Source organism: Ascaphus truei, chromosome 17 (assembly GCF_040206685.1).
Source record: "Ascaphus truei isolate aAscTru1 chromosome 17, aAscTru1.hap1, whole genome shotgun sequence".
In the NCBI taxonomy this organism is placed as follows: Eukaryota; Metazoa; Chordata; class Amphibia; order Anura; family Ascaphidae; genus Ascaphus; species Ascaphus truei.
Window position 1 is genome coordinate 20,119,454 of NC_134499.1, and position 5,403 is coordinate 20,124,856.

Below are 5,403 nucleotides of genomic sequence, written 5' to 3' on the forward strand. Positions count from 1 at the left end.
GCTGGGGGTCATGTGATTGTGGCTGACCCCTAGATAATGCAGATTCCATAATGAACTTGGGACAACCTAATAAAAATATGTGAGTCAGGCAGCACTACTGTTAGAAATGTAGATTTACAGCAATAGTCTGTGTACAGTGCCACTGAAACAAGAGGCCCTATCCCCTCTTAAATGCCATACAAACATACAGGAGGTTCCCAGCACTCTAAGGAAAGATACTTGAAACAAGCAGTTTGCCTAGAAAATAATTGAGTGAAGAACAACAATCAGCGGATACAAAAGTGCATAGACAATCACAAAGTGCATAAACGTACATATAGTGATATAAAGAACCAAAAACCCAGAAAAAAGGGGACCTAAGGTAAAAAAAAACAAAAACAAGTGAACGGTAAAATACGTAATCAAGCCCAGGCATCGAGTCTCAGCAAATATGTTCTGGGACCATTATCAAATAGCCCCGTACACAAAAGTGCAAGAAGGAGTAACGTGTAGAATGAACAGAGGAGGGAGCAAACTAAATAAGGAGAGCGACGTTGCGGGGGATGAACCCCTTCTTCAGGCCCATTCCCAAAGGCAATGGTTCTTCCCTTTCTCCTGTGTGTGAGTGTAGAGGTGGGCGACTCAAAGAAGTTTCCGATCATCAGTCCAACTGCAGTTAAAATGAAAGAGCGTCCCCACAAGGTTCCCGTTCCTGGCGCTCGGCTTGCCGTAGTGAAGACGCCTCGAGGAGGAGGTTACAAGCCTCGATTTAAGTAGCGTAGCCTGGACGCCAACATCATCCCATTGACGTGGCAACGGTGGCTGCGAAGGTCCATAAGGAAGGAAGAACGACGGATGCGCGTATTCTAACGGCACGTGAATACGTCATGAAGCAGGGGCTCTCCATCCACGTCACGGGTTAAGTGGGTTCCCCTAGGTACTTGGCAACGCATCCTCAAATCTCAACAATGATGAATCTGTTGACGTGAAAAATAGGCAGAAAAAAATGTGTTCCATAAATCTGACCATGGAAAACGGCGAAAAAAAGCGCAATCCAAACTGGATACTTTTAAAATAAATAATTATCCCATTGCTACCACAAATAATTATAAGTAAGCCTCTACTGCCAGATGCTGCTAATACAAGCGGTCTCCAAAACCGGCCAAAGATGCAATACAGGTGACTATTGATTTTAGCTGGTCACAGGTAGGATTCAAAGAGTATAAAACCTACCAGTGAATGGAATGGGACATTTGGTCGCAGCCGTTTTGCTGCGACGAAATGACCACCGCTTTAACGTAGACTGATCCTCCACTGATCAACCTTTGGAATCTCCACCACCGGCTGTTTCTAAGGTACGTTTTATTACTGTTTAGGGTAGCGGGTTAATTTAAGGGGTTTTAGCGGTTAGGGTAGGGTGTTTAGGCACTTACCCTTAGCGGCGAAGTGGCCTGCCGCAAGGTGAATCGCAGTGACCATGTGGTCGTAGACCGCCAGTGAATGTATCAGTGTTTATAAAGATAAAATCAAATTGATGTGCTGAAACCGAACGCACAATCACAAAAGTTCTTCCGTGTTCGATTCCAGACACAGACTGAGGCTATGAGATTAGTCTTAATTACAACTAAGGCTTTGTCCCCGTTGGCGCTGAGCGCGCTCATGCTTGGAGAGCTCTCCAAGCATGAGCGCCGGGTGTCTTTTACATTTTCGCAAGCGCTCACAGGGGGCGGGCGGGGGGGACACTGCAGGGGACGCAGAGCGCGCTAGAAAGTCTAAAAAATGTATTTACCTGAAAGCCGGTGAGCGTGTGTGCACGCGCATACCCGCGCGCGCATCGCGTGAGCAGGGACTTGCATATATATGTATATATGCAAGTCACCTCGCCAAGCGTCGCCGCTCAGCGAGCTCAGCGCTAGCGGGGACGCAGCCTAAAGGAGACAGGCTTTTGAGGATGCTTAAAGACCATTACATGACCCAAATTATTGAGGAACCAACCAGGAGAGGGGCAATACTGGATTTGGTGATATGAAACATTGTAGAAGTAATAACAAATATTCAAGTCCAGGAACATTTGGGTAACAGTGATCATAACATGATCAAATTTAAATAAATTATCAAAAAAAAACAGATTACCTGTGTTCAACAAAGACTTTAAACTTTAGAAAGGCAGATTTTAATAAACGGAGGGCTAATCTACAAGGAATAAATTGGGATGATTTTTCATGGGAAAAATGTGGAACCTTACTTGTTATCTCTATATAAGATGGAGGATTATGACACACTGATGGAAGCCAAAATAGCAGGTGAAACGCGTTGGGAATGGTCACACCGAGGCCCCCGTCCTTGCAGCAGCACCAGCAGCTGTTCTGGGATTTCAGCACAGAAGTTGAAGCCGGGTAAAGCAGCTGATGATTTACCAGGACATAGCCGGAGGGGTGAGAGTGCCGAAGAACGCTCACTGCTCTTTTTTAGTTGGGAAAGTGTGCGTGTAATTCCTCCCCACCCCCAAGGGTTTTTTTTAATTTTTTTTTATGTATAATCGTTTTCGTAAAACGTTATATTGTATCCTTGCCATGTGTTTGCATTTCCAAATGAGAAATGGTGGATTAAGAAGGGCACCTCAGACCCATTGACAACTTCTTATGCTGGAATCGAGCATGGAGGAACTATTTTGAGTGTACGTTCTTTTTGAGCACATCAATTTGATTTTATCTTTAGAAACACTGATACATTCACTGTTCGACTTTATACTCTTTACATCTTACCTCTGACCAGTTTGCGCTAATACTGTTATCTGTATATAAAGCGAACCATGAAAGTATAACAATTCTGAGTAATGGTAATTACGGAATAAGGGGAAAATAGTGCTGTATTATCACTGGTCCAAATAAATGGTTAATCCCAATAACACATTATGACTACCTGTCCGCAATCATAAGTAGGAGAAAATAAATTTCTGTGCTTTGGACAATAAGGGAATGAAGGGGGACAAAACCAGAAGGGGAAATAGAAATCAGTCACATGAAATAAAGAGACGGGGAGGGGGGACATGCAGAGATGAATGGAGTCCCGGAGACACTGAGAAGGAAACCATTGTAGCGAGTGTTCTTTAGATAGGTCTGATCTCCAAAGCAGCGGCAGTAACTAGAATCCAATTTAAATGTTAAGTATCCTCAAGGACAGAGCGTGTACTTGGGTTCCACAGCCGGGTAGTATGCTCACGGAACCATGTTGGATCGAATCGGAGACTGAATTGTAGTATGGAGGACTGGGGAGAGGTGGGTCGCAACCCTCTACAGACAAGGAAGGTTCACATGCACTGGTCAATATATACCGAGGTGGGTATAACGGCAGGGTCACACCCATCCGGTGAGGGAACAACGGCACAACCAGGCCAAGGTGAAAAGGTTGAATCTGGTGAAAGAAGTTAAGCATAACACTGCATATAGAGAATGATAGTGGTGCACTGATAAACACTGTCTTCAGTAAACAGCCTTAAGATATGGCAAGCAAGACTGGGCGGTTAAATGGGCAATAGCAGGGGTAGGAGCACATCCGGAGTGGGGATCAGCTGACGGTCCGACCAACACTACCAGAAGAGGTCCAGCTCCTTGGTGATCCCACTGGGTGCCAATGTATTGTTTCCTAATCCACTGAGACTATCTGAAGGAGTCTTCTGTATATGTCGCCATATCCTGAGTCTTCTCGACTCCATCGATCACCTGATACCTGAGTTGGCTCACATTATGTCCAGCTTGTATGAAGTGCTTTGCCACTGCGGCCTCCACATCATCTCTACAGATTGCAACTTTATGCTGGTGGATCACTGACACTTTGGGTGGTTACCACCACATATCCCATGTCACACGGGCATTTAATCAGCTATACCACATTGTGAGACATGTATGGAAAGCCTCAGAACCTGGCCCGTTAGGGACTCTGGTTCCTACCTGTGGTTGCTATGTCCATCAGCGAGGTTATGTAATGTCAGAAACGGGGGCAGGTATTTGGGAAGGGGAGCACTGACCATTTCATGACTAACCCAATGGGATTGTAGTGAAGTCCTAATAGTTTTCTTCTACATTCCACACACACTACACACAGACCTGGTTCCACTAAGCTCATAGTGACGGGAGCGCAGAGACATCCGTACTGAATGGGCACAGAACTATAATGCTTCACTTGGGAGATTACAGCTGTGTGGCTGTATATTGCTGCTAGCTGTGTACGTGGGTGTGTATTTTAGCTAGCTGTGTACGTGGGTGTGTATGTTAGCTAGCTGTGTACGTGGGTGTGTATTGCTACTAGCTGTGTATGTGGGTGTGTATTGCTGCTAGCTGTGTACGTGGGTGTGTATTGCTACTAGCTGTGTATGTGGGTGTGTATTGCTGCTAGCTGTGTACATGAGTGTGTATTGCTGCTAGCTGTGTACGTGGGTGTGTATTGCTGCTAGCTGTTACGTGGGTGTGTATTGCTGCTATTGCAAGCTGTGTACGTGGCTGTGTATTGGTGCTATTGCAAGCTGTGTACGTGGCTGTGTATTGGTGCTATTGCGAGCTGTGTACGTGGCTGTATATTGCTGCTATTGCAAGCTGTGTACGTGGCTGTGTATTGGTGCTATTGCAAGCTGTGTACGTGGCTGTGTATTGGTGCTATTGCAAGCTGTGTACGTGGCTGTGTATTGGTGCTATTGCGAGCTGTGTACGTGGCTGTATATTGGTGCTATTGTGAGCTGTGTACGTGGCTGTATATTGGTGCTATTGCGAGCTGTGTACCTGGCTGTATATTGGTGCTATTGCGAGCTGTGTACCTGGCTGTATATTGGTGCTATTGCGAGCTGTGTACGTACGTGGCTGTATATTGGTGCTATTGCGAGCTGTGTACCTGGCTGTATATTGGTGCTATTGCGAGCTGTGTACGTACGTGGCTGTATATTGGTGCTATTGCGAGCTGTGTACCTGGCTGTATATTGGTGCTATTGCGAGCTGTGTACGTGGGTGTATATTGGTGCTATTGCGAGCTGTGTACGTGGCTGTATATTGGTGTTATTGCGAGCTGTGTACCTGGCTGTATATTGGTGCTATTGCGAGCTGTGTACGTGGCTGTATATTGGTGCTATTGCGAGCTGTGTACCTGGCTGTATATTGGTGCTATTGCGAGCTGTGTACGTGGCTGTATATTGGTGCTATTGCGAGCTGTGTACCTGGCTGTATATTGGTGCTATTGCGAGCTGTGTACGTGGCTGTGTATTGGTGCTATTGCGAGCTGTGTACGTACGTGGCTGTATATTGGTGCTATTGCGAGCTGTGTATTGCTGGTGTGTGCCCAGTTACCTAAAGACAAGCAGCCACCTCTGGGAAAAAACAGCCTCCTTTTGCTGTTTGAGGGGAGACCCAGGTTGTATTCACAGCTCTGCACACGTCC